The sequence below is a fragment of the Monodelphis domestica genome, chromosome 3, assembly GCF_027887165.1.
Source record: "Monodelphis domestica isolate mMonDom1 chromosome 3, mMonDom1.pri, whole genome shotgun sequence".
NCBI lineage: Eukaryota > Metazoa > Chordata > Mammalia > Didelphimorphia > Didelphidae > Monodelphis > Monodelphis domestica.
The window spans coordinates 235,197,774-235,218,409 of NC_077229.1; the positions used below are offsets into that span (position 1 = coordinate 235,197,774).

Below are 20,636 nucleotides of genomic sequence, written 5' to 3' on the forward strand. Positions count from 1 at the left end.
TAGACCCCTTGCTAGAGCCAGCCAAATCATTCAGTTACCCACATGGACTTACACTGGTCAGAAGAGCTGAATTGCTGTGCTGATCATCCTAATCAAATGATTCAATGGTGCCCTAACTAATGAGGTGAGTCTTTCTAGAATTGGGATTCCCCTTGATATTTAATTCACACAGAACACAACAAAAGAAAAACAACAACAACAACAATATGGGGGCCCAATAGTTTCACAGGTATGCATTACTTTGGCTACCATTATGTGTGAGTCTAATAGTATGCTTTACCAATATGAATATTCTTGATGCTGCGTTATTTGTGGGAGAGTGTGACCCAGGTTCATGGTGGACATGTATAAGAGCAAATGCTTATACTATGTAAATGTTGTGTCTTGTGGTTGACTGTTGATGCCAAAAACACTTGTGTGATCTGAAGAGTTTTAATTTTAGGAGGGTAGCCCTCTACTCTTTCAACATAGGTAGTTATCCTCCAGGAGACTCAACCTGAAGTAAAGGGGGGAAGTGACACAGAAGGAATCCTACACTTGTTTGATATTGGGAGGAAGACTTAGAGTCCTGAACCTGTGATTTCATCTATTTTAGGAAATTATAATCTTAAAGAGTTGCTATGGGAATGGAGAGATCAAGAAGTTTGCCCACGTGCATGGCCATATAACTAAGGGATGGTGACAAGAGTCTCAGGGCTAGTATTTAAACTCAGAGCTTACTGATTTCAAAATCAGTCCTCTGTTCAATATGTCATGCTGCCTCTTTACTCCTTCTTACAATCAGAGAGAGCAACTAAACAAAAATGCTGGCTCAAATGATCAATTGTATGTATATAATGCCAATTTAGAGTTGAAGAACTCTGCCTATTTAAAAAAAAAAAACTCAAGTAATATTCTTAAATATCAGGTAACTCACTTAAATTAGGAGAGAATGAACTATTTCTTTGTGCAAATGCCAAGTCATCAGTCTTGTCTGAGGTTTCCAAGGAAGTCAGTGATACAATTTAGGAATAATAATCTTCATTACAAGTTCAGGAACTTCGGTATAAGACAACAAATCATCTTGTTGATTTATTAGACATTTAGGATCACATATCACATGGTGGCCATATCAGGCAATATACCTGAGTGATTAAGAAAACATTACAAAAAGAATGAACTATTCATGCAGGAAAGTGAAGTTTTAATAGTAAAGTTAATAAAGGCCGTATTGAGACCAGGGAATTTGCAGAGTGCTAAAAATCTAGGAGATGAGATGAGCAAAAAAGCTATTTGTCATCTTAGACATTGGTATGCTGGGGGCTTGGGAAAGGGGAAATAAGGCAGAAATAGATCAAGCTTTCAGTGTCAGAGCTAAACATGTATAGTTTAGTATATGTCCACAAAACTTCAGTCTTTTATATGGCAGTTGCTATTGCTTTTTGCCTCTCCTAGCCATCTTCCACTCACTCTTATACTTAATATTCAAGTGCAATCATAGGTAGTGTCTTTCATAACCCCTCTGCACCTAACTATACCCAACAAGCCATGGTTTATGCTATGATAGTGATATTAAAGATTTAGCATAATTTCCTTATTTTTTTAAACCCTTACCTTCCATCTTGGAATCAATACTGTGTATTGGCTCCAAGGCAGAAGAGTGGTAAGTGCTAGGCAATGAGGGTCAAGTGACTTGCCCAGGGTCACACAGCTGGGAAATGTCTGAGGCCAGATTTGAACCTAGGACCTCCCATCTCTAGGCCTGGCTCTCAATCCACTGATCTACCCAGCTGCCCCTAATTTCCTTATTTTTTTAGCCTAGAGAACCAAGATAATACATGTATAACCCAGATCAAATTCTTTACTAGCTCTAGGAGGGAAGGGAGGGAGACAATTTGAATCATATAACTTCAGGAAACTTAGGTGGAAAATTGTATTACATATATTTGGTAAAATAAAATATCTTTACAAAAAAAAAGGAAACTAAATTCAGTAAAGAGTATTGATTCAAAATTACAGTCCCTTAGTAACCTCCATTATGTAGAATGTTTCCCCTCACACTCTCATTTATAAGTAGCAAACTTTATTCCTTTCATTATACTGCAAACATGAGACAACTTGCTATTGTTGTTGAGTGTTGAATTCAGTCAGTAAAACCTGAGTATAATTCCCACCTCCTGAATGAACTTAGCTGTGTCATACTGGGTAAATCAATCTACTTTTACTGACCCTGTTTCCTCATTTATAAAACAGAAGTAACAGTACCTGCAGTACTTAACTCAAAAGATCAAAAGATTGTTTTGGAAGCTTAAATAAGATGATGTATGTGGAATACTTGATAAATTGTCAAGTGTGAAGTAAATACCAACCTGTAATATTTTGTACATGTATTTTATCTTCAGGTGCACAAATTTGTACTTCAGTACCTCATGAAGAAAAAATTGTATTATTGAATGAAATCTTTTCATAGAGACAGAAGGAAATCTCTTTATGTTGTTAGATTTAAAATAGTTTTGAGTGTTAAATAGTTGTAGATAAGAGAGTGGGAGCCATAAACTGTGATAATTAAAATGTTTGGGAGCAAGGAAAATATATATCAATTATGACCACTGAAATATGTTTTCTACTGTGTCTTGGGTTTATATAAATATAAGATGGTCACCAGGGAATATATTCCCAATTTATGAATATGCCCAAGCCAACTGGGTTTTATAGAGAAATTTAATTTATAATACACTGATTAATCAATAGAAAAAGAGAGAAAGTAAGAAAGGAATAAGAATGAATAAATCAGTCAGTTGGTTTTATCACTCATCCAAGATCTCTCTAGGTAAGGCTTCTCATGCCAACCTCAGGCTCCACCTTCAAGAAAGCCTCCTTTCAAGAAATTTTTCCAGAGCCTTCTCCTCCTGATTCCTCCTGAGTTCTCCTTCCACAGCCTCCTTCAAGACCTCTCCAGGAGCTCTCCTCCCTTGGACCTCAGACCCCACTCTCTTTAAGGAAACCCTCTCTAGTTCCCTCCCCTCAGTTCTCACATCTACCAATCACTGTTGATGTCTCCCCTGTGCCAATGGTGGTTCTAGCTTAACCCAGGACCGCCCAGAGGTCTGACCCCTTTGCACATGTCTGTTGAAGGTCATATTCTCAAATAATTAAATCTTGATCTATGCTGCAGCCCTTCTTAAATCCTGTTAGACTGAGTAGGGTGGAGATTGTAAGTTCCAAGACCTGATTCTGTCATTCCAAGTATCTCTATTTTATCAATTCTAAAATCAGTCATGACTCAAAGAACTTCCTGTTCTATGCTTAAGCATAGATCAAAGCCCTTTCCATTGTTTAGCAAAAGGTTTCTGTCCTAAATTAGTCTTAAGTAGGGAGGAGAAGGATCCTCCCATGCCAAGGGGTTTCACATTCCAATAGAGTTCTTACTATCAGTAGGAAATTTTTTCCAGTATGAGATTTCCCAATGGTGAAATTTCCAACATTCATAAGTCTAAGAAATTTTAAGATTTACAATGTTTGGTAGATTTTTATCAAGGATTTGTTTTTCAGTTTTCCAGTTCATATCTGACTCTACTTGACCCTGTGGACCATATTCTCCATGGTGTTTTCTTGGCAAAGGTACTGGAGTAGTTGCCCATTTTCCTCCCTAGCAGATAAAAGCACACAAAGGTTAAGTGACTTCCCCAGGGTCACATAGCTATTAGGTGTCCAAGGTCAAATATGAGCTCTGGTCTTTCTGACACCAAAGCTTAATAATCTGTCCATTGAGCCACCTAGATAAGTTATCCAAGAATTATCAAGAGTTATCATCATCAAAATATTTTTATAAATCTGAAGCCAAAGAGGGAAAAAACTCTCTCCAAATATATCCAAATTTAGCTGGTTCTCCAGTGACAGATAATTGTAATTTTCTTATATCCATCCTGTCATTTAAGTGTTTCCAATGCACTAGGATCTGTCAGAGTTTGTGGTCCACTAGCATTACTGTTGAGAATGTAGGGTTACTTCAAAATGATAGGCAGTGACTGAAAAAATACAGAGTAAAAATGAACCTAAGAAAAGGAAAATTAATTGGCCGAGTTTTATGATCATACCAAAAGTCTTAGAATTTGCTAGAATTCATTCTCATCTAGATGATCCTAATATACATATTTAAGTTAATTAATCATAGACTGTTCAATTTACTACAAAAATACAATCTGAGCTCTTAAAAAAAAGGAATTGATATTACTTAAATTTGGTGTATATCATTCTTGCCACATTTAAAATGAGGATCATTTAATAGCCACCTAAAATGATTGTTTTTGAAGTATTGTATGAAATATGCTTTAAAACCTATAAAACTTCCTATAAAATGAGTTGTGTTCCTTCTTTCTTGTTTTTCTGCTCCTTCCTTTCTCCCTTTATCCCTCCCTCTTTTCTTTTTTCCATACTCCTTCCTTCCTTCCTTCCTTCCTTCCTTCCTTCCTTCCTCCCTCCCTCCCTCCCTCCCTCCCTCCCTCCCTCCCTCCCTTCCTTCCTTCCTTCCTTCCTTCCTTCCTTCCTTCCTTCCTTCCTTCCTTCCTTCCTTCCTTCCTTCCTTCCTTCCTTCCTTCCTTCCTTCCTTCCTTTCTTCCTTCCTTCCTTCCTTCCTTCCTTCATCCCTCCCTCATTTTCTTCTTCTGTTCTTCCTCTCCTTTCTCTATCCCTTCATCCCTTCTTTCCTTTCTTCTTTCCCATCTTTTCTTTCTACTTTCTCTTCCTTTAACTCTTCCTTCTCCTTCCCTTCCATCCCTCCCTTCATTCTTTCTTTCCTTCCTTCTATCCACCTTCCTTCAATTTTGTCGAATTTTCTGTTTTTTACCTCTTCCTTTTTTCCTTTCTGTCTTTCCTTCTTCAGCTTAGTGGAGAAAAAAAAACTGGGCCTGGAATATAAAAGGACCTAGATTAATATCCAGTGTCTAATATGTGTCTATATGATCACAAGGAAGTAACATTGTAGAGCCTCAGTTTCCTCATACAAAACATTATAATAATAATTCCTCTATTGCCTGTTTTACAGAGATGTTTTGAGGAACAAATGAGATAATGAATGCAAAGTACCTAGTAAACTTTAAAGTACTACATAAATGTCATCTATTATTAGACAAATGTTTTCCTCAAATTCTATCTACTAGGCTTAAAATAAATTCCTATAATAGGAGCTAGAATCATACTTGTTTCCAAATTCTCTTCATGTTGTATAGTGAACTGATATAGAACAGTCATAGAAATGAGCATAATAAACACTTTAATCATATTCAGCTCATTTCTCCCCGTGAGAGAATTGTGGCCCTGTGCTTATGTCAGGGCACCTCTTATTCCTCCCCCGAATATAGGAGGTTTGGGGGAAATTTAAGATATCTTTAACTTTCTCTTATTTGCTAAATACAGTGAGATTTCCATAAAAGTGGTTCACAGAGATTTCCACATTCTCTTCATTCTAGAGGAGAAGATAATTTTATTTTTTCTATACTTAAAATGTTTTGCCTTCACCTATATCGCCTCATAAGAACCATTATCATAGAGTTTCTATTCTGGTTAAACTTCTCATTTTATCCCTTTGGGATAGGTGGAAGCCGAATTCTGTTTCCACAGTACAACCTATCAAATATTGTCACCACAATTAGGGAGGCAGGGAATTAATTTGGGGGCAGAAAGGAAACAGATGCTATTAATAGCCCCAACAAAGGTATCATTCTTTCTTCTATCCTGAGAGCTTAAATAAAAAGAATGAATATATATATATATATGTGTGTGTGTGTGTGTGTGTGTGTGTGTGTTCTTCACAAAGATATTGGAATATATATTCTAATATCTTTGTGAAGATCCTAAATGGGATCAAGAAGAGTTGAACACAACTAAAAATGACACAAAAATACAAGTAAGATGATTCCATGTGAGCATTTCCTACACACTCATGTTTTATAACTAGATATGATTGTGTTAAAAGAATGGAACACAAAAATACCAGATGAGATTTCCTTTTTGGCAAAGCACTGTAGCAGACACTTGCAAGTCTGGTTATTTGAGCAAGTTTTACTGGGCAGTTTGTTTTCCTAGACAAAGTGTTGTACATCAGGCTACACTATAAGATGCCTGAAAATAGACATTCTGGATTAAATAAGTTTATAAAAGTCCATTTTAAAGTATGTAGGAACTCTACCCAGATATTTTATATTCTTTAGATATGATTTGGCCATTGCCTTTTTAAAATCTGTACAGTGGAGCTAGTACATTATATTGGTTTAATAAAGTGCCTGACACATAATGGAAACAACAAATATTGATTGATTGGTTTATTCCTTCAATCTGTGATCTCACTGTGTCTCACTATTGGATCATAGTAAAATTATAGTCAGATAAAATGACCGTATGTTTTTCACATGAATTGTTATCTCTCAAATTATAATAAAAACTGCTCAAAGAGCTATACATAAATATGAATAAAAAGTTTTGTAAATATATCATTTTTATACAACTTGATTGTAGAATAATTTCTTAGCTTTTTGCATATACCTAGATGAAGTCATGTATAAATAGTGTTTGTGCTAGAAACATTTGTTTTTTTAAAGAGTGAAAAATATTAATAGAGGATACATTATTATGAAATATTTGCAAAATCTTTAAGGTAAATATTTTTTATTACATAACAGGGAGGTGAGGAGATTAACCCTCTCAGTACTGCTTTGAGTTATCCAAAAGTCCCAAGGTACTTGAAATTTGGTCTACTGATTGTTTTTGCCTAGGAGAAATATTCTATATAAATTGGAAAATTTTCAGAATTCCCAATGGCAGCACATAAGAGAAGAGATTGTGAAATTTCAAGAAGGGAGAGACTGAGTGGGTAAAGGAGAATATAGAATAGAGATAGGAAGCTTTCCTTTAGAAATCTCTGACTCCTTCTTGTGCTAGGGCAGCAGAAGTAGTATCAGTGCAAAGTAGGTAAGATGTTGGTTTATATATTCCTTTGACTTCTGAATGAGACAATGAAACCTTGACACTAAAAGTTATTGCTACATGGGGAAGAGTCAATACCATTCTTTTTTAGGGCCAGCTAGAAGCAGTGAGATGGCTCAATGGATAGAGACCTTGGCTTGGACTCAGGAAGACCTAATCCAATCCAATCAACCTTTTTTAGGAGCCTACTCTTTGCCAGGGACTATGATAAACATCAGGGATGCAATTAAAAAAGACAGTCTTGGAAACCAGGCAGAGCTGCAGATACAAAATAGAGTGGGCAGAAGAGTGTAGTTCTTCCTTTTATAAAGAAAGGCAATGAGAAATGTTGATACGCCACCTTCCAGCCCTCTAATAAGAAGGGAGAAGAAGTTGAGGGAGGTGGTATCAGTTAAGTTAGTAGAATGGTGATGAAATTAGAGGTGATGAATTTAACCTGGGATGAGTATCTTATTCTCTATACAGTTGAAAATTGGCAGGGCATAAAGCCTAATATACTAGCTTTGTGACCTTCAGGAATTCACTTAAACCTCTTTCTACTTCAACTGTAAGATAAGGATAATAATAGTAACTCTTTCCAAGATTATTGTGAAAATCAAATAAAATAATGTTTGTAAAGAACTTTGTGCAGTGGTTGGCATGTATTAGTCTCTAATAATTTCTTTCTTTCTCTCTCTCCTTCCTTCTTTGTTAATTTTAGTATTTAGAAACCTACATCCACAACAGAGGAGAAATATCTTTAATGCTTATGTCCCTAGCATCTTCCGTTAAATGAAATGATGGATCTCTTTCTGGTCAAAGTAAATATATATGAGGAAAATGAAGCAGTACAATGAGGAACAGAGGAAGTTTGGGAAAAAATGCTGGTGAGAATGATTCCTACTTGCTTTAATATCATTTACTTAAATGTTTGTTTTAAGTAAATGTGCATTTCTTTCTTTAAAAAATAAGTTTATATTCACAACATCTTTTTCTCCTAGTTATTTTGAGTGTCCCTCTTCCTCCAAAAGAGTCATTCAATTTGACAAATAGAAATTATTTGGAGAGGAAAAAGATAATTAGCAGAATTGATCAATACATTAAAAAAAGTCAAACTGTGAAGTGGGTAACACCTTGGACTTCCTATTTGCACAAAGTGGTGGGATGGGGCTCTCTTCAAGTCTTTTCATCTGAATATTGTTTGATTTTTGTAATTTTGGTTATATTCAATTTTGTTTTTTCTGTTGAAAAGTTATTTCCATTTATAGTGTTAAAGTTATTATGTATATTGTTTTCTTAGCTATGCTTGTTTTGCTCTCCATAAGTTCATATAGATCTTCCCACATGTGCAATGTTTCTTCTAGTCATATTTCTTTACATTTAATATCATAATTTATTTAATCATTCCTCTTTTGATGGGCAACTACTTTCTTGCTAACTCTTTTCTATAACAAATGGTTCTGCTATTAATATTTTATTGTATGAGGTTTTTCTTATCTATGATTTTCTTTAATTATAAGTCCAGAAATACTTGCTTGCTCAAAGGGTAAGAACATTTCAGTCACTTAATTTGTAAAATTCCAAATTGTTTTCCAAAATTGGTTCCACTAATGATATATTATTGTACATATCATTCCTCAGCCCTTTAATATTTACTATTGCAATTTTTTGGCTATTTTTGCCAATTTTCAGGAAATGAGGTAAACAACCTTGGAGTGCTTTGATTTGTACCTCATTTTCTGAAAATTGGCGAAAATGACTAAACTACAATTGGATAATTTTTGTTATGTTGAACCATTCTTAGCATAAATCCTACTTGGTTATAATGAATGATGTCTTGGGTAAATGCCATAGTCTATAATTTATAATTTTTATAGTTATAATCATTATAACTATAATTTATATACCATAATTATAATAGTTATAATTTTTAAGTTAATATTCATTAGTAATTAATAATTAAAAGCTTTGTAGAATTGTCCCATAATTCTATCAGGCATTCATAGTTCCTCTAAAGTATATGAATTTAATGTTGTTATTGGTTTGTTGTCTATGCTTCCTCTCAGAATAATGTAGTTTCCTCATTTGTCCCTTTATATTTTTGAAAGTTTGTTTTAGTTTTGTCAAATAGTATGCTTATATCTCTTGCTTTCTGGATTTACTTGATGCTTAGCTCATTTTTTTTCTATTCTCTCAGTTTAATCTATTATATATATAGATGTATATATATATATATTTGTTTCTTGTAAAAGAGATTGTAGACTTTTGTTTTCTTATCTAATCTAACATTCCTTTTTATTTTATTGTATTGTTTAATCCATTCACATTTAAAGGAATGTTGGTTAGGTTTATTTTTTCCTATGTTTCCAATGCTCTTATTAAAATTTATTATTTTTTTCTTTTCTACTCTAAATGTAGTACTATATTATTACTTCAGTTACCTTTCCGTAATCTTTCTTTAAGATGGCCCTTTTGTTGTTGGTTCTATTCCCCAAACCTCTAATACCCACTTCTCATTATTTACCTTCTCTTTCAGGTTTTGCTTATAGTAAGTCCTTTTTCTTTTCTACTTTTATCTACAGATAGAATTCTTCTTATCCTTTTTTCCTTCCAGTTAGTCAAGTAAATTTCTCATTTTCTTTTCCTCTTCAATTAATCCTGTTCATTAATTTTTAAAATTTCATATTTTGGTGTTCCTTTCCAGAAAGGATTTCTCTCTCACACTGCATTATTGATCCTCTCTTTCTTTCCCTCTACTTAAGACCTTCAATTTTTCATTTATGACCTCCATAATTATCTAGTTGATCTCTGTGTTCTATATTTTTTTGTGCAATAAAAACTTCATTTTAGGTTCTCTATTTAGTTTCTGCCATTGTTTTGTGGAGCTTTCCTCTTATATTTCACTCCAAAAAAATGGCAGTCCTTACAAGTGTAAGAGAGGACCCTATTCAGAGGTAGTTCCTACTCCCAACACATCCCTGATTATGCAGTTCCCCCAGTTAACTTTTTTTTTCTCATTTTCTTCAACTATCTTTCCTGATTCCATGCTGTACTACTTACCCAGGTGCCAACAGTTCCCAGGAGTTTTATCTCCAACCTTTCCAAGACAGGGTAAGTAGTACTCTTGGCCATACCATCTTTCTTCACCTAGCATCTATTCCCACCTTCCCCCATCAAAGCAAGGTCTCCTTCACTTCTCCCCTTTTCATATATTTCATTTTTTAATAGCTGTAGATTCAGGGCTCAGCAATAGGAATTTGAATAGAAGCTATACTCAAATAGTTTTTGAAACCTGAATATAACAATAGGACCCCATATTTATTACAGGCATTTGTGAAAGCTCTCTCTTTGTTTCATGTCTCATGTAGAGAATTACACATAACCCATCTCTGCCCTCTGGGAACCCTTAATCCACATGAAATATGATACTAGGTAGAATGAAAAGTGAAGAAAAGACAGCAACAACAAAAATAAACCTTCCATAGCAAATGGGAACAAAGAACTACTTAGCATGACAAAATGCAGGGCCAAGGGGCCTACTCTGGCATGGCCTTTTTCAGTTTTCAATTTTAAAGATGGTCTCATTGTTCTGAGGGGCTAATTTCCCACTATGTGTCTGGCATCCTTCCTGCCTGTTCTAAGTCCTAAGGGGTAGAACTTTGGCAAGCAGTGATTAGGAGAGAAAAGAATGGAATAAAGTGATATCCTACCCAGATCCCAGCCTCAGTTATGCTGAAGAAAATTACAAAACCATGCTTTGTTACTCTTGAATCTTTCTAAGAAATTGGAAGAAAATATAATTGAAAGTAGAGGAAGGTAGGTGGCCATTATTTCATTCTGAAGCAGTTCAGCCCTGTCTCTCCAACCCACTAGCTGCTTTTAATGGCTGATTATTTTTTTCTGGTATCTCAGGATCACCAAAGAACACTTTAGCCACTAGTAAGGTGACCTAAAATCTTCCTACATCTCCCACAGAGTGCAAGCTGGAATGGTGCCAGCCTGAAGTTAGATCAAGTGATTTGGGCAACTTGAAATGCAAAATCTCTGACCTCAAGCTCACCATAACCTTCGAATGATAAGCTAAGTTGGTATAGCTCAAGGAGAGACTCTACACTGGAAGCTACTGAATTTTCTAACAGTTTGTGTCATTCAAAATTAATCCATTATTTATGTTGTTCACTCATATTTCATTCATGTCCAACTCTTCATGACTACATTTGGAGTTTTCTTAGCAAGATACTGAAGTGAGTTGCTATTTCTTTTTGTAGCTCCTTTATATATGAGGAAATGGAGGCAAATAGGATTAAATAACTTGCCCAGGTCTGAGGCCAGATGTGAACTCAGGAAGATGAGTCTTCTTGCCTCCAGGCTTGGCACTCTATTCTCTGTGCCACCTACATGTTCCTTGTTATATATAGGATAAAGTTTATACATTTTTGAATATATAATTTTTATTTGATTCGTATATAGAGATTAGTATAAAAAACATGCATTGGGGTACAGATATTTTAAAATGAACTATCATGAATGATTGAGTGAAGTGGAGAACTTGCAAATAGCCCAATAAAGCACACTTAGCAAGTCTTAGAAAGTTTGCAATAGATAGGTTTCTTTCAAATTTCCTGCATGGTTGGTACTTCCGTCATTTTAGAGATAAATTTATCTGTATCATACATATGTCCTTTGTTAACTTGCTGCTGGCCACTCTAAGTTTCCAATAGCAGAATTGATGTCAAGAACTGGGGCGATCAAAAGCTTTCAGTGCCTTATAGCCATTAACTATTGTTCAGTTCCAAACCTTTTACTCTCCCCTATCCACTTTGGTTTTGTCTCATTAAAGGTCATACATTCAGGCTTGAAACATTTGAGAGCTATGACTTAAGCATGAAAGTAGGTGAAAATATTATCTTCAACTTGTATTGTTTATTTTACATGGATTGAATTATTTTGAGGAAAGTATTACATTATTTACTTATTCCTCTAAGAAGCTTAGAGTGCCTTATGTAGGATTTTCAAACAATAAATATTTTCCAAATGGCTCAACTTAGAAACAGTTTAGTGAATCACAGATAAAGAAAGAAAGGCACATACTCATGCTTATTTAGAGCCATGTGATGAACTTAGGATCTTATTTTCCTTAAGGTGACTTAGGACAATGACTGTTGGGTTTTTAGAGTATGCCCGCTCTTAGAATTATTGACAATTCAGTACAACAACCAGTTCATTAAGGACTCAATAAGGGTCATGTAGCTGAGATTTTATATATACACACACAAATATATACTCACAATAAATACACATACATATATTTTAAGATATATGTATGTTATACACATAAAAAATTATAGTTCTTGCCTGGATGGGGCTTAAAACGTAATAGAAATAACAACAAAACCACAATAGTGGTTTTAGCACTTATACTTTAAAGTTTTAAAAGTACTTTATAATATTGCCTCGTTTTATCTTCACAATAACCCTGTGAGAAAGGTGCTATCTTTATCTCCATTGTACAGTTGAGGAAACCACAATAGAGAGCAGTTAAGTGACTTGTTCAGTGTGACAGGGCTTAACAAGCATTTAAAGACAGATCTGAACTCAGACTTCCTGACTCTAGCTTCAGTGCCATCACTATTTTATCACTTTGTTGATATATATCACTTTATTTTTTCATTTAGTTAAGTTGTATAACTCAAGATAGTTTCATAAAGATTATTTAGGGGTTGACAGTGCACCAGAGTTATTTAAGTACAGTCAAAGAAGGTTTAAATGTTAGTCAAGCTAGATTGGGGGGGGGGGCATTAAATGTCAGGCTCTCTATCCAAAGTTGCATTTTATCTTGTGTTGTTGTTCAATCATTTTTTCAGTTTTGTTTGATTGTGGTCTCATTTGGGGTTTTCACAAATATACTAGAGTGGTTTGACATTTTCTTTTTCAGATCATTTTATAGATAAAGAAAATTAAGTGATATGGGTAAGTGACTTGCCCAGGGTCAGACAGCTAGTAAGTGTCTAATGTGAGATTTAAATTCAGGTTTTCCTGACTCCAGGGCCAGTGCTTTCAATACACTGCGCTACCTACCTGCCCATTTCATCTTATAGGAAATTCTGAGTAGTAATTATTAGGTTAAACCTTGGCATTTAAATAATTTTCTGGTTGAAAAGGGTCAACATAAGAGAAGAGAGATTGGAAAGGAATACATGATACAAAACTATTATAATAATCTATTCATAAGTGATGAAGTGTTTGGGCTAGGAGGAGTAACATGTTGCCTGGAGAGGGCGCAGAAGAATTCCCAGGAATTGGTAACTAATTAGTTATTAATGAAGAAGTAGAAGGGAAAAGTCAAGGATGATATTAAGATTTTAAGACTCTAGGTTACTGAAGAGAATGGTATATCAACAGAAAAATGACAATTGAGATACAAAGCAGTTGGGTTTTTTTTTTTGCTTGTTTTGGGCAGGGAATGGAGATGATATAGAGTAAAGAAAGCTTTCTCTATAGCAAATGTCTTTTTATGAAAGTTATTTGATGTTAATTTGTGAAATACCACTGGATCACACTAGCTGGTGGTTAATATAGTGGAAAACACACCTGAATTGTCCATTAGAGAAGAATCACCTTGACCTATAAAGGGCAACTGATAGAACTCTGAAGACGAGATGTAGCCTTTCTTGGGGGCCTAAATCATCAATGTGAATGAGAATTTAAGTTGGAAAAATGCCCCTTAGATCACATAAAGTTTTAATATCAAATAAAGGAGTTGAACTTTAACTTGAAGCCCTTCCAGGTCTTTTCCATTTCTAAGTCTAATTGTGGCCTTATAATCCTTTGATTGCATCATATGGTACTTTACTGGCCCAATATCAACTTAGAATGAGGTCATTGATGGAGTGTTCCTGGAATATGTGAATGTTTATACTGGTCAACCTCTTTTATCTTTAGCTTGGATGAAGACATAGAGATCATCCTTTCATACTGAAGAAAACATAAAGCTGATACAGATAACTACCATGTCTGACAACAGAATAGACATAAATATATTAATGTTAAAGAGATGAGTTTTTGCAGTAATAAGGAGTTTTAAGGTCATTAAAAGAATTGTGAAGTTTTCCAAACATGAATCAGCCTGACTATAACCTTCTAATCTACTCTGAGCCCAGCTTATTTTCCCTTGGAAGATGAAATAAATCTGTCTAATTACATATTACTCTGAGAATTTTTCTTTTTCATCCACTGTAGTTTTCTTAACTAGATAGTTAAAATATTCTTTTGAAATTATATGTTTCACTGAGTGGAACTTTAAGAGTTCCTAACATGATAGAATTTCTAAAAACCACTCATAAATAGGAACATTATTTTCTGAATTCAGTATTTCTTCATTGGTACTAATAGTATTCTTTAATATAAACCTTCTTAAATGAGTCATCTTATCTTAGAGATATTCATTTGGAAGATGAATAGATTAAAATAAAATATTAAATTATCAAAGCAAGGTACTTCATGTAAATAACTAAATTAGTCATCTTACCAACTGTAACCACTATTTTGTTTGGCTTGGCAGCTTCTAAAATCAATGGCACTTCTTTACTAAAAGCTCATTAAAATGTGAGTTTCTTAGTAATGCCTACATCTAAAAATCACAGAATGGTTAATTCTAAACAGAATGTAAATGCAGAACCCTTGATGCTTTCAAATCCATTATTATAATACAGTCAGCATCTAATGTAATTCTTGAAGCCTGTTGCTGAGAGACTAAAGTGGGAAGGGGGCAACATATGGGAAAATCAATATTCCTTTGCTACATGGCCAATCAGAAACACAATATTGAATTGGAGAGTGATAAAACATTTCATGAGCTTTTTATGAATGTGCCATTTGAAGAAGAAAATAAAAAGCAAATTCTCTAAAGGAAGATTGGAAATAGGAAGACAGCAATTCTGGTTTTAATCACAGTATTACAATGACCTTTTATAAAAGTAACCTCAACAGTGATATGTATAAATAGTAACAATGACTTTTCAAGGATATTCAGAAAGAAAGCAGGTTCAAATACCATACCATGGAATAACATCCAACAGAGTAGAGAATATATAGTATAACATGTCTTTAATAGGAAAAATTAAGACAGATTTAAACATTCTTAATTCAATAAGAAATCATCTAAAAGTGTTAGTATTAAAAAAATTCAGAACTTAGCAATTTAGATTAATTGTGGCAAAGATAAATCAGGATTTATTTCTGAAAAATTGATTTAGAGAATGCTTATTGATTTAAATATAACAGGATTGATGGAGCTAAAAAAGCCTCCTGGACTCTTCCAGTGACTCACATACTCTGCCCTCTGGCTAAAGGTTATAGACATTAAGTGCTTGCTATGCCCATTGTCATCAGAGGCCTTTTTTGGCCTACAATATCTGAAGTTCTTCCTGTTTTTTTAGCTATTTCTCTTGGCAAGGTGCCCAGTCATCAGGATAGATGACAATCACTTTTGAGGTTCAATTCTGCATATCCCCTTGAAAAGAACTATAGCATATATTGGTCCTCAAGGAATCAAAGCTTTCATAATAACCTCAATAGGAGGTTCCCTAGGCCAAAAGTTTAGATTGTCATTATACTTGTTCTGGTCCCTAACTAAAGGCTATTTATGACCAGGGACTACTATTGCCCTGTGCCTTCTTTGTGTGCATGTCCTGACAATTAGTGGCCTTATTTTAGGCCATTTAATTTTGAGTTACTTGAAAACAAGGATGTTTCATATATGGTTTTGATTCTCTAGAACCTACCATAATTATTTTTGTAAATAATATGCTTAATAAATATTTGTAGAATTGAAATAAAACAGTAAGTAGAAAGAATTTGCACTCTGTGGATTTTTTCTATATAATGAAATGACTTTAGTTTCTTTTTAAATTAAATTTTATTAATATTGTGTTTTATATTACTTCACCCTATGAGATATCTAATGTAACAAAATAAAACAATTAAATAAAGCCAAAAATATAGAGACCTCATATATGCAACATTCCACAACTGTAGCACAGTCCCAAATATTGAAATGAAAATTAATACCAAATCATTATTGATTAGAGAAATACAAAATAAAATAACTGAGTTACTACTTCACACCCATCAGATTTGCTAACATTACAAAACAAGGAAAATGATAATTGTTGGAGCCACTAATATGCTGTGAGTGGAGTTGAGACCTGATACAGTTTATTCTAGAGAGAAATCTAAAATGATCCCTAAATGGCCATCAAACTGTGCACACCCTTTGACCCAGCAATACCACTACTAGGTCTGTATCCTAATGAGATTAAACAAAGGAGAAAAAAAAACCCTGCCTGTGCAAAAATATGTGTAGCAGCTCCTTTTGTGGTGGCAACAAACTAGAAAGTGAAAAGTCTATCAATTGAAGAATGACTAAACATGTTTTGGTAGATTCTTGTAATACAATATTATTGTACCATAAGAAAGGATAAACAAGATGACAAAATAAAACTGGACTTGCATGACATGATCCACAGTAAGGTGAGTAGAACAAGAGCATTGTACACAATAACAACAAAAATGTGGGGTGATCAACTATAAATGACAACCATTTTCAACATGGCAAGAATCTAGCACAACTCGAAAACCCCAAGAGACTCATAAAAAAAGAGAATATTCCCAACCATAGAAGGAACAGAAGGAGCCTAAATGAAATTTGAAACCTAAAATTCTTTAATTTATTACCTCTATGAATTTTTCTCTTGGGAAAGTAATGTTTCTTCTTTCTTCACATGAATAATATGGAAATATATATCATATGACTAGATATGTACAACCTACATCATATTACCTATCTTCTTGGGGTGGGGGAGGGATGAGAGGGAGAGAGACAATACATCTAAAGTCTTCTCTCCTTAAATCAATTCAAATGAGAGGGAGGTTCAAGTGTTGCCCATTCCCCTCTATTGTCCCCAACAGTGTATAAATTCTTCCTTACACACTCCATTGATGTGAAATGATTTTTCCTATTTTTACTCTTCCTTCTTGTCTCTCTCAGTGAATCTCTTTTTCACACAATTTCGTTCTTTAAAAAAAAATGATCATCCTCATGATAGAATCAAATCCAGACCCTCTAAGAGTCCTATTGATGAAAAAGTTCTGAAAGGATACATGAAAGATCTTTCTTGATAAAAATTTAAATATTTTAATATTGTTTATTCTCATGATTTCGCATTCATGTTTTACTTTTCATGCTTTTCTTGAGTCTTTAATGTCAACTTTTCATATGAACTCTGGTCTTTTCATCATGAATGTTTGAAAAATTTCTATTTGATTGAATATTGATTTTTTCTCCTGTTATACACAGTTTTGCAGGGAATATTTATAGTTATAATATTAAGTCCATTGCCTTCTACAATATCATATTGTAAGTCCTATGTTTCCTTACAATGATAACTGTAAAATCTTGTGGGATACTGATTGTGGTGCCATAATACTTGAATTTTCTCTTTTTCGTTGCTTGTATCATGTTCTCCTTGACTGGGAATTTAGTATTTTGACTAGAATGTTTCTGGGAGTTTTCATTTGGAGATTTCTTTCAAGAGATCACCAGTGGAGTTTTTCAGCTTCTTGTCTTGTTTTGGTCTCTTGTTTTAAGGCATTTGAGAGGCTTTTTCTTCGTAATTTCTTGAAATATGATATCTAGATTATTTGTTTGGTCCAGGATATTTAGATAGTTCAATAATAATTAAATTATTTTCCTTAATTTAATGTTGATATAGTTTACATTTTTTTCCTATTTTTTCAGTCTTTTGATTTTTTAAATTGTTTCCTGGGATCTCATGGAGTCTTTCGCATCTACTTGGCCAATTCTTATTTTTAAAGTTATTATAATCTTCAATATTTTATACCTCTTTTACAATTTGGACAGTTCTAATTTTTAATAATTTTTTCTTTGATATTATTCTGTACCTCTTTTACCAAATGGTTAATTCTTTTTCATGATTTTCTTGCATAGCTATTACTTCTTTTCCAAGTTTTCTCTCTCATACTCATCTCATTTTTTAGAATTTTTTTTTTGCTCTTTAGAAAAAATATATTTAAGTCTTCTAGGAGTTCATGTTGGTGTTGTTCAATCTACATTTTTTGAGGTTTTGCTTATAAATGTTTTCAAGACATCCTCCTTGTTTCTTGAGCTTCCCTTTGAATTTGAACTTTATGTCAGAGTTGAGCTTTATTCACTTTGGGGGACTGTATGATATATAACCTGAGCATCTTTCTTTTTATGTCCTTCTGCTGATTGCACAGCTGAATCTGGGAGCTTATAATTTTTGAATCCTTACTGAATACTGTGATTAAGGAGAGGCCTGTTTATAGCCCTTTTGGTCTGTGTTCCGTAAGTTTCTGAAACAGGCTTGAGTATTGGTTTGTGTGTCTTTAGATTCCATAGACTGCTGCTGAATTTAGTCTCTGTTAGCCTTTTGGTAGGTTCTTTAGGCACAGAGTTATTGAACTGTTTACTCCCCTTTGACTTGTTTGTTTCTTGTCCTGGTTTATTCTCCTGCAGGCTTATGTGCTGGGCTAAAAGTTTAGAACTTAGTCTCCACTTTTTTCTTGGGCTCAGAGACACATAACTATGGTTCTTGAACTTCTTTCTTTCTTTTTTAAACAAGTAGGCCCCCTGCTTCCTTAATTGTCTCTTCCATGGAATTAATACCTGGGACCAGGTAAAGGGAACCAGAGTTGCTAGCTGGTACCTATTCCTGTTCCCAGTGTTAGTACAGGGGCTCCCTAGAATTTCTTTTTGCTCAAATGTTTCATTCCCTGGTGTTCAGGTCCTTTATCATTCATAGATGCAAGAATGCTCCCTCCTGCTACTGTAGACTCCTCCACTTCTACTGCCATAATGCTGTATTATTTATGCATACATACAAGACTCTCCTCTTAAAACCAGTCAGTCCTTCACTGGAAAAATCACTCACTTTGATTTTTTCTTAAATTTATCAATCAATATTTGGTTTCGTATTCTTTCTGTTATAGAAGAAGTTGTAGAGGAAATAAAGCAAAAATGCCACTTCCTTCTCTGGAATCTTGACTTTTTCATTAGATTTTCAATAGAAAAGTTGATGTTAAGGATTTTCAAAATCCATCATTAGACTGAAAAGCTCTACAAAAGCAGAAGTCTAGACAACTGTGGTTCCCAAAGAAAAGCCAATCTCTTTATTTTCCATTTTTGCATCATTCTTTTCTGAGCATTTTATGTTTCTCAATTTCCTGAATGTTGCTACTTATCATTGTTAGAAATTCAAAATTAATATTTCTATCATCTTTATTTCATTCACTTCAGTAGCTAATTTCCACTGGTAGAGAGATGCCAGAAAATGGTGACTTTTCCCCCTAAAGGCTGTGCTGCTCAAAAAGTGGTTGGGGCAGTGAAAATGAAAGACCACTTGGTGCAACAAGTCCGGGAATATATGAATAAAATCATTGGTTGATAGGCTTTATTGGTAATCGAATTTGAATGGGGTAATCCCCATTCAGCTACTGTCCAGCAAAGGAAAACCTTATTGTTTCTTCAGAAGGCTTTTATCAGTCCATCAGTTGACAGTCCTTACAGTTCTGGCATTTTTATAACTGTATCCCACTTAGGAAACCTGCTTCCCTGAACTTTAATTAAGAGAAAAAAATCTATCTCTAACTTACACATATTCTTAAAACTAATAACATAAATAATTTACACTAATATACATTTAAATAGTGTTTTATAATTTATGAGATTCTTTCAAGTAAAACACCCAATTAGATTTTCACCACAATCCTATCAAGTAAAGAAGCCAGATACAATATTATTGGATTTGGAATTGTAATTAAAGAAGTGATAGGCTCAAAGAGTAGTCATTAATGGGTTGCTGTCAATCAGCTGGAATAGAGGTCTCTTATGAGAGATTCTAGGATTTTCTCTATGGTCCCATTTTTAAAGATATTTTTATCAATGACTTAAGTTAAACCACAGGTTACATACTAATCGAATTTTCAGATGAAATTCAATTAAACTATTGGAAGATAAAATGTTATGCAAAAAAAAAAATATTTCCCTAAGTTAAAAATAAAAAATCAACAGCTTTAAAGTTTGCAAAGAAATTTACATACATTTTCTCATTTGGTCCAATTAACAACCCTATCAGGGAGTTTGGTACCACTTTATAGATCTGGAAATTGAGACTTAAAGAGGTTAAATTAACTGCCTAAGGACATACTGATAGGGAATATCTCTGGCAGAATTAGAATTCAGTCTTTCTACTCCAAATTCAGTGCTCTGCTCATTTTGCTATCTAGCTGACTAAATGAGGGACCAAATTCAGTAATGTTAATTTTAATAGAGATGAATGTAAATTTTATTCTTGGATTCAAAAACATTTCTTTTTAAAATTCAAGTTGGAGCAGATGTGACTAGACAATAGAACCTACTAAATCACCTGGTATCTCACATTGTAATCACTGAACAATTGTTTACTACTGGTATTTTGTGAAGGCATGTATCATATGAAATATAATGATTTGTATTAGTTTTAATGGAATTTGGAGCAAAATAAAGTATCTATTGGATTACAAAGCAAAGGAAAGGAGATGATCTTGCATCTGTAGAGTTACAGGATGCATAAAGGAAAGGGAAGACAATCTCATTGGCTTAGTAAAGAAGTTATAAT

General features: G+C 33.9%; 1 long non-coding RNA gene across 3 annotated transcripts in view; it reads left to right on the top strand.

Moving 5' to 3' along the window:
* The window catches only part of LOC103097627 (uncharacterized), a 52,653-nt gene that overhangs the window by 20,377 nt on the left and 11,640 nt on the right, over positions 1–20,636 (top strand). For all 3 annotated transcript variants that reach the window (XR_001628911.2, XR_008917655.1, XR_464904.3), the window contains exon 3: positions 7,661–7,826. This is a non-coding gene — a long non-coding RNA (uncharacterized LOC103097627). The remainder of the gene's footprint in view (positions 1–7,660; positions 7,827–20,636) is intronic.